At 39.6% G+C, this 10,050-nt stretch overlaps 1 protein-coding gene across 1 annotated transcript in view; it reads right to left on the reverse strand.

Annotated features, from left to right (window-relative positions):
* CDH18 (cadherin 18) overlaps positions 1-10,050 on the reverse strand; it is a 627,153-nt gene that overhangs the window by 616,188 nt on the left and 915 nt on the right. The gene's annotated exons all lie outside the window — the stretch shown is intronic.

The raw sequence follows: 10,050 nt of genomic DNA on the forward strand, positions 1-10,050 counted from the left end.
CAAAAAAAATTTTTTTAAAAAAAAAAGGGAGGGGGTCCCCCCCCCCCCCCCCCATGAGTTATATCTGTTTAACTGTGAGGAAATAAATTGGTCTGTGGGAGGAAGGCTAATGAAAAATACATTCAGAACAGTCCCTGTGGGAAACCTGGTGAGGGCACAATGGGGTACAATTGGGGTGTTTAGAAGTCTTGGGACTTCCAGCTCCTTTCTTTTGCTTCAAGTGATGATTTAAACACTGCATGGAAAGAAAACATTGGGACAAGATGTAAAATATAGTGAAGACCAATATATATCAGAGAAGTAGGTGAGGGAATATTTAGATCAATCATGGGAACACAAACAGGGTTGGAGTGTCATAGCTGTAATAGGTCAGGACATATACACAAAGCAAAGTTTTGTTTTGTTTTTTTAATAACAGCTTTTGTTAGACCAAAGTATAGTTGGGAGAGATGTTAGACAAACTCTGGGGTACAAAATGTCCTTCCTCAAGTAACAAAGGATTGGCGTGTAAAAGGCCTCCTGGGTCACTGAGTCTCCAATCTTTGCTAGTGCAAGCAACTACTTGATGACCCAGGAGGCTTCTTCCATTCCTGTGTATTTTTTCCCCATGACAGGTCAAAACACTCTAACAACACCAACCACCTTCTCAGCCTCCCCATCCTCCAAACTCTTCTTAAAAGGTGTTATATGAGGTTTTAAAGCATTAGGCATTTACCCACTGAAGCCATGGGTTTAAGAAAGCAGCCCTACATTTCTTTAGCAACTAGGGGGAAAAAAAGTGTCAGCTGTTTCACAACTTGAAAAAAAATACAAATACAGATTTTGAAAAAAGCTTAACTCATATCGCTGCAGAACACACATTGATAAAATAAATTGATTACTTTACACATTCTGCTATACAAACACAGAAATATGCCAATCTTTCGAAACCAAATCGGACAGATAATAACTTTAGGTTGAGTTCCTCTAAATGGAATACAAGAAATCTTGTTTTAATTAACTGCAAATATAGAACACATTTCCTTCACCAGCAAAGTGTGTGAAAATTACATGTAATAAATGCTCTGTGGCTTTTCCATAAATCCAGCAATGAGGCTGATTATTTAGTACCAAGAACAGAATTTGAAACATAAAAGTAGTAATGATTCAGGATTGCAATCCAGCTATAAGTTACATTCTCTCCTTTATTTTTAAATATTGGCTTTTCCCACAGTCAGTTAATAGATGCTATGCAACGGTGCTGCTCATCTGGCCTAGTTTATTTCACCTCTCCTGAAAGCAAAGATTTTACACTTAGAAGAGTCAGCACTTCCATGGTGCTAATGCCATATATCAGGGTTAAAAATACCTTTTCACAGTCAAATGAAATGTTTCTCACAACTGGACACAGTATCCAGCTTTCTCTCAGCAGTATGCTCACTTTCTCTGCAAACACACACACACAGAGAAGCCCAAAATAAATTAATGCCAATCAGCATGACTGCTGGCTAGATATACCAGAATATGTTTTTAAAAGTTCCTGTTCTGAACAAAATTTCTGTTAAAAAAAAAGAGAGAGAGAGGCAGCAGCACCAAGAATATCCAAAAGCCTGGTGGGTAAGGCATTCACCTGATTCTGAGACTACTTGTTCAGGTCATTAGTCTATTATCCCCCCACATCCCAAGCAAGTGCCCAAACTATCTCTTGCAATCTCTTTTCCCCCCCCTGGAACTACTGAATTTTGCACACTATTAATTGGCCCAGGGACTCAAACTCAGGTCTCATGAGGTAAAATTACACTGAGATCACACTAAGGGAACTTAAAATGAGAGCAGCCATGCATTAAAGCTCATTAACTTGTGCTAAGTGCCTTCTGAGCATCTCAAAGTTACACCACTTCACACAAGAGTTAACTCTTGGCCTTACCTCCAAGAACCTATTGGTATCACATCAGTCTGCTCCATGGAGATAAAATGAGCAATCTGCAGTTCTCAGCATCCCAGGATATACCACTACTACCCAGAACAGAGAAAGAACCCAAGGGCATCTGTACACATGGGAAAGGTGGGGAAAGGGTGTTTTAATTCGAGCAGATCTAGGAAGCCACTCTAATTATAAGACCCTCAGCCTCTCATGTCTTTAATATCCCATGCTTCAAAATGGTGGCCAGGGCACTTTAACTAAGGTTTGTTCAACAAGCTTTAGTTAAAGCACTCCCACCACCATTTTGACACAAGGATGTTGAATACACCTGACAGGGTGGATGCTGGAGCATTCTAATGACATTAATTAAGTCTGCTCCAACACAGTCTAACTAGAGCGCATCGGAGCAGGTGTCCCACACATGAACAGGCACCCCAGGTGTCCTGGCTACTAGGCATGTTCCTGCTTGCCAGCCCTCTAGTGGCAAGTCGGAGCTGTGAAGGAAAGGAACAGTATTGGCCATTAATGTGAGAGTCCGTATGTTCTACCGTTAACACCACTTAGCATTCCACAGATACAATACAGTCTAGGTGTAACATGTAACTTTGCCCATGCATACAAATTCATTAGGTGAATACCCTGGTCAATGGGCTATTGAATTGGTCCCTGCCTGTCCAAATTAATATTCAATTATTCATATAAAGTGGAATAGTTCCAACAAAAGAAACTGACAGAAAGAACGTCCTCAACAAACTGAACTATTGGCTCTTCTGAAGAGAATCTCTCTCTCTGACCAGAAATTCCAGCGTATATCTCAGAAACCTTTTAATTAAAATTGGCATACTTCGACATTCACATCTTCTAAAAAATAATGTTTAATCATAATAATTCCTGACTAGCTCAGTACCTAGACATCTCAGCAATCTTTACCAAGGAAAGTTAGAAAAAAACAAAAATATTTCATCCAGGCAAAACCAATTTATTCATATCATTTCTGAAAAACTGCATCTGTTGTTATGGATAAAAATGTATAGCTCTGAAAAGAGAAGTCACTCCAGCATCCAAACTGGACTGCTCCTAATTTATCAAACAAGAAACTTTGCCGTAAGGTGCCATAAAAAAGGCAAAAGAAGCAATTTAATTAAATACAAGAGGTTGCATTCTGCCTTCACATTTATGCTGCTATTTCAGTGCAATTAAATATTGGGCAAAAGCCCAATAAAAGTATCAACAATTAATATGAGTTTAAAATAGCATCAAACATTTCTTCAGCTACATTTAAAATGTCAAAATTGTTCTGGCTGAGATTTCTGTGGATGCTGTATTTTTTTGAACTGACTACAGGATTGAGATACATTCAGAGCTTTTAAATGCAAGACATTCTTCTTCATAGAAGATAAAGTATTATATATTTCCCACAAAAATCCTCACCTCTCCCATCACAGCTTCCATTTCCTATACCATCACATGTCCAACATCACTCCTGTACTGCCACAAGACAGATCAGGCATTCTGAATGGCATCAACGGCAAAACAAGCTTGTCTTATTAGTCTGAGGAGGTAACTGTTTTCATTTTTCCCCAACTTATGATTCATCCACACTAGTGATAAAACCCCAACAATCTACCCTTTAGTTCTTGTGTTAACCTTCGTTACCCTACTTTGTGATCTCAATTCATTTAGTTTAGGATGTCTGAAAGCAACTTTAATCATAGTTAAAAATCTCTATTATCTCTATTCTATTATCCACCAAAAGGTTCACTGTTATAAAAGGTACTCACTCATTGTCCCTTTGCCACAGAGAATTTCCAGGCAGAGTTCTCCCTCCCAATGCAAGGAATAAAATATGTAAATAAAATAAGGTTCAAATCCAGGTTTTCAAAGCTGTTTAACACAGTACTACCACTAAGTTAAGTGATATTGTCATTTAACTTTGTTCACAATGAGCTACTTGGTATAATTGTATAGATGCCTTGTCTTTAAACATTCATTTAGAGAGAAAGAATGTACATACACACACCTTATAAATGTATATATTAAGGTCTGCATATACATACACACACATTTGGCTTAAAGAAGAGCTCATTATTCAGCTACACACTTCTGTGTTTTAATTGCAAAGAAGTTTAACCATTACAAAAACATTCCATTCTTAATGAGACAGAAAAGGTTCTTTGGGTAAATCTGTTATTTTTTATTAGACCAACTCCAACAGTCAGAAAAATTCTTCTTAGCAAGGACACAAACACCCTTTGTCAGGCTGAGGAAGCATCTGCAGATGGTTTGTGCTCTTCCTGGATGCAATGGTAAAGCAGCCAGAGGCCAGTACATTTTGGAAGCCATGGGCCAAAACAACCCTGCTTTGGTCCAGGGCTTCAGGGTGGGAGGTTAAGGGGTTCCCTGCCCCTGTGCTAGAGCCACATACTTGGGAGTTACACTGCTTTTCCCAGCCCCCTATTTCCCAGGGGCAGTGAAGATGCAACTTCCAGACAGAAAGCTGTGCTGAGTCTGGAAAACTGGAAGCTGCTTCTACATTGCTGCCACTTCTCCCCCATACCTCCACCCTTACCCAGCCTAAGCCCAGTGCAACTCTCTTCTGCTGGGTGCTGAGCTTCCACCACAACCTTGGGGAAGGAAAAGTGGGGAGGGGAATCAGAGAGAAGTAGCAGTGACAGTGGTGTGGACACAGCTTCTAGCTCCCCAGCTAGAAGCTGAACCCACTCTGCAGGCTTGGGAAGGGGGAAGAGGGAACAGACAAAATAGGCAATGGCATGGTAACACCTTCCAGCACCCTGCCTTTGGCTCAGCTCCTCATTGCTCAGTCCCAGTGCAAGAAAAGGCACAGGCAAAGCCCTGCAGTTCTGCAGACCAGATTCAGTGGCTCTGCAGCTTAGATCTGACCCATGGGCTGTATAATACCAACCCCTGATTTTATTTCTGATTTCTTTTTTAAGATGAATCCCCACCCTGGGCAAAGAATTTATGTTTTCATTTCAAGCCATGGTCATGAGTGGTATAATGATAGTTATGGAATTACAGTATATCATGCACTAGGGAAGGTGGGGGGAAAGTTGGTGCACTACTACAATGAAAACACACTTCCTAATAAGAACATTACCCAAAGAACACACTTCAATTTCCCTCCAAGGGAAGCAGAGTGGTCTAGAGAAGACTGTGCATGGGACTGCAAATCAGGAGTCCCAAGTGCTATCTCAGCTGTACCACAGAGTAATGCAACTAGGTGTTTTGTTTTGTTTTTTAAGGGGAGGTAGTAGGGGGGTTAAGAGCTCTAAAATCTATGGATTAAAAGCAGTATACAAGAGCTAGGTGGCTAGTGTTACAGTAATGGCCATAATGTATATATTGAATTCATATATTAAAGAGAGTATCAGTGACTGTCAGTAAAATGCAGTAGCAGATCAAATGAAAGAAACTCAAAGCTCTTCGAGCTAAGTCAAGTATCAGCATCTTTCAGAACAGTGGATTGCTTTATTGGAGCTAACTGTGATGGCAGGTGGCCTACCAGTGCCAGTGCTACTTCCCCCTTGCCACATCAACCCCCTGCAAAAGCACTACAGGTGGTCCCCTTCCACCAAATTGATAAAGATATCCTGACTTTACAGATTAAATCCAATTGCCTGGCAGGTCAGATGCAGCCCGTGGCCTGTAGCTTGCCAACCCCCACTCAAAGTTATTAGGAAGTAGAAAATGTCAATATCACAAATATGTGCCAACTACCCTGCTTGTTTACAAGGGCCAACAAAGAAAACCTACATCCTTTTCTTGGCTCATGCTTGCTGATTTGCTTTTAAACGTGCCAAAAACAATGTTTGTCCCCTAGCAGATGTTAATAAATTAACGTGACTGGGATCCCAGAAACTGCCAGTTGAACCTTGTCAGAAACGTACAGAAGGATGTGTGATTTTTGGGATCAGGGATAAAATTCTTCTGATCCCAATGACAAGAATTCTAGTGCAGGGGCCTGGCACTGGGACCTGGCCCCCAGTGGTGACCCCTGCAGCCACCAAAAGAAACTTGAAAGGTAAGTTCACTTTGTTAAGGTCCCAGGGTGCAATGAGTCCCAGCAAGACTCTCAAATGTTAAGCTTATGCTACCTGGGACCTTCAAATAGTAGACTTGCACCTGGGCCTCTCCAGGCCCAAGACTTAAAAGGCTTGGTACAGCCCGGTGACATAATGACCTTTGAACGCACCTGCTCCCCACAGGCTGGCATGTTCAATGAGGAAGGAATGCAGCAGGATTTCATGCGTTGTTCCTAGATACTTGCATGCTTAATATTCAAAATTAGATGAGATTTAGTGTGGAACAACTTTGTGGATTGTTTGGCATTTTATCTTATCTTAAATATCTTGCACTTGTGGCATGTTGTCATTTATTCTGCAATTAATGCATTAGTAATGTCTGCCAAGCCCTATAGCCAAAATCCAAAGTATGGCTAAATGGGCTTTAACTATATTTTTTTTAATTTAAAGTAGCTACTGAAAATACACTAGCTGCAGTGGCACAGAGTTCTGTAAGACCTGCAAAATGTAACCAACAAGCAAATTAGCTCTCAGTAAGCTTCATGCTGCTGTGGAAGGATTGCTAATATTACCCAAGCTAGACCAATATCTCTACACTACAATGCAGCCTACAGTCCAGATATATCCTAAGAGCTCTATAAACAATCACAGGTAGAGTTAAGGCTGCAGTAAAAATCACACCTGTAAATACAGTTTACTATAATCTCAAGATTTTTGTTCATAAAAAGCAAATAACCCGTTAGAGAACCAAGAGATGAACCATTAATCTGCTTCTCAAATATTGATTTTCATGCAACAGCAGTCACAACCTTAACTCCGCCCAGCCAAGGCTAAAACAAACAAAAACTGTGCTTTCTATACTTCCATCATATAGGACAAGATACCTAATGCAAGCATATCATTTTAGGAAACAAAGCTAAAATAGTTTCTGCGCCCTGTGCGGCAGCAGCCAGGGCTATGGAGGCTGTTATTCTTGCACCCCCTGGTGCAAGAATCAGGGTCCAGGGCTGGTCTTACACTAGCATTAGGAGGTATTTTTATGTCTATTTTCAAGAACAACAGGTTTGGAAACAAACAACTGTAGCTGCATTACACGTAAGTGAAGAGTAGAGTTGTGTGAATACTTGTTTCTGGTTGGCTGTCTGCATCATGAAAAAAATCAGCCCCACCTGCAAATGTCATTGGGATTTTCAGAAGAGCGGGGAAGCCTTCCCTATCTGCCCCATTGAATAACTTAATAAAAGTAAGTCACATCTATCTCTGACATGCTGTTGGTCCAATACAAGATATCACCCAAAAAAATCCTTGCCTCTCACTTATTACAATAAATTTGTTTTTAATTGTCTACCATTTTCAGTTTCTCATGCTTATGTCTGAGGGAAAACTGTGTTTATTTTTAAATAGAACTTCCTAATTATGCCTTAATCAGTTTGTGTTAACTCCATTCTTGAAGGGAAACTTCTCTCCTTCATTGAAAAGCCTCCCTCTTTCACCCTAAAGAACATCAATGCTTATAATGTCAATTAAGGGCCTCCCTTTCTAATTTACTTTGAATTTGTTGGAGAATCTCTTCAGCTGCCTATCTAAACCTACCTATTTTGAAATCCATTTTTTTCCTACTCTGAAAGGGAGGATGAAGTTGGATTTAGAATAGAAACACCTGTGCAACTTTAGTGATGTTCACTGTCTATAAGTAAGCCTCAGAATTTGATTGTAAAGCAGTTACGGATGAAGACACTGAGCCATAAAGAGTTTAAGCAACTTGCCCAAAGTAACAGAATCTGAAATAGAATATAAGAACTGTGGCTTTCCTCACACTTATCTATAGACTACAGTCTCTTTCTTTTAAGCTCTGACACTGCTGACCCATCCAAAGGTGTCTACCATTGCAATCTCAAAACAAATGTCAGCAAGGTTTCCAGGATGACTTATATCATGCAGTACTGTTTTCTCTGAATTGCTTATGCATATGATTTTTGCATGCCTGCTTCCTTCAGGCACAGCAGGTGCCCAACACTAAAAATAGACTCTATTGCATTGTTTTACTTGGTACCACATCAAACCTTGTTGTTTCTTGTCAGTCAGTCTCAACCCTTATTATCAATGCTCGTATGCATACAGTGAAATAATGTGACATTATAGCTACTTTAATGTAGGCCTTGTAGGAAAGGCCTGCTCAGGCTAACTAGCTATTACAGCCTGTGATGTGTTTTCATATTATGACTCACTGGTACTACTCTGATCTGATCAGAACAGCAATGGCTCTCATCTTAATTCATATTATCAGCAACCTATTTCTTAACCAAAAGAGAACATTTAGAAATTGAAACAGAAACATCTGTATCCATCAAACTGCATTCATTAGATCTGATGGGAGCTAACGTATTTTACACAAATAAATGAAAAACTGCCAAGCCGACAAGCTCAGTTATTTAACTGTGTGCATTTGGTTAGCTGCACATTTTCAAGCCTTATAAAACTATCAAGTATTTTTAAAGTAGGGTTAAAAAAAGAGAACCGTAGGGGATAGTCATTAATTGATGTGTGTCTTTCATAATCATATTCTAATATAACCCACTTCCCAAACTTACAGCTAGTTCACAATGATACACATATAGCAAAGCTTCTGTCTTTCTCAGACATACATATGTACACAGATATTTCATTTTGAACTTGATTAGGCAGATGTTAAGGGCATTCAACACCAGTTGTTTTTCCATCTAGCCTGTGTTCATTGTCACTGATTACATCTGAAAAGCACAACATATAGCCAGTAAAGCACTTGAACCAGAGTCACTGCACTGCAGGACAGAGGACTACAGAACAGTTTTAGTTTAGGAAGTAAAGAATATTGTTTTCAAATTAAACTCCCTGGGGAATTAAACTGGGTGTAATGTAATTACCCAAGTTGGCAACTTGCCAGGACCCCAGAGTTAGCACTCAGTCTTGCAAAGTCTCTTAGGATCTTTAACATCTACAAGTGGTCAGGAGCATAATTTTGTCTCTCGTTTATATGAGGGCTTATCCAACAGTACAGTGCCCCCTAACACCATTTGAGTGCAAAAGAACAATGCTTGCTTAAAGAGAAGGGTGCCACCTGTTTGTAATCTTTACAAATGTTTTTGCCCATGTTTGGGTTTTGACAATTTTCTCTGTAGAAATGAAACAGGAAGTGAGATATCAGATCTATCCAGCAAAGCCATGGATGATTTTAACAAGTTAGCAACCACAAAAACAATACACTGGGACTCTGTTTTTTTTTTTACAGAGAGAACCACCATGATGAATCTGCATCAATCCTTAACCTATGTGTATATTAGAGGATTTCATATCCAATAAAAGCTGGTGCTAAATATTTTATTAAGGGGGCAAATTACCTAATGGAAAAAAGGCGTTGAATTTTTTTTCTAAATCTGTCCATTTTTCCTTCCCAAAATGGGCAAAATGCCAAACACATGTCAAACTCTTCAATTAATGTCTCCCCTGAAGACACCCTTTTACCATCAAATGAAAAGAACAATTATTGCAGAAGAAAAGCTTCAGTGTTTTCATACAACTGTATTTGACTGACTGCAGCACAGAAAGTAATGCTTTGAAAACACAGGGGCTATGATGAAAAACAAAATCAGTACCTTAAAGAGAGGCAGTAATGTTATCACCTGAGCTAAATGACGTGTGTGATAATTTTACCTTCCCTTTTTTTTGCCACATTTCCTTTGAGTGAGAGAACACTGATGGGGCATCATCACTGCTCTTCAAAGTTGGAAGTATCCCAAGTTCTAATTTAAACCACAAAGTACGTTAAAATAATTCATACTATTTCAACTTCTGATTCAGAGAAATACACTATTTGTTCACACCTGCTCCATTTCAGTGGTTCCTCCACCCTCTTGTCCTCTCTGGGGGGTGTCACTGCACACACAGTCACACATGCACATAGGTTCAGTGCTTTCTTGTTTTCAAGATACACACGTTAGTGGAGTCTTAGTGAGGAACTCCTTGTTTCCTAAAACATTCAATTCTAAACCCAATGGGAGTGCAATGCAGCTGGTAAAACTGTATTGTAGCTTAAAGTCATGCTAAAGATGCTTCATTTTTTTTTTT

Source organism: Gavialis gangeticus, unplaced genomic scaffold (assembly GCF_001723915.1).
Source record: "Gavialis gangeticus isolate Ggan-Ray unplaced genomic scaffold, GavGan_comp1, whole genome shotgun sequence".
NCBI classification, from domain to species: domain Eukaryota; kingdom Metazoa; phylum Chordata; order Crocodylia; family Gavialidae; genus Gavialis; species Gavialis gangeticus.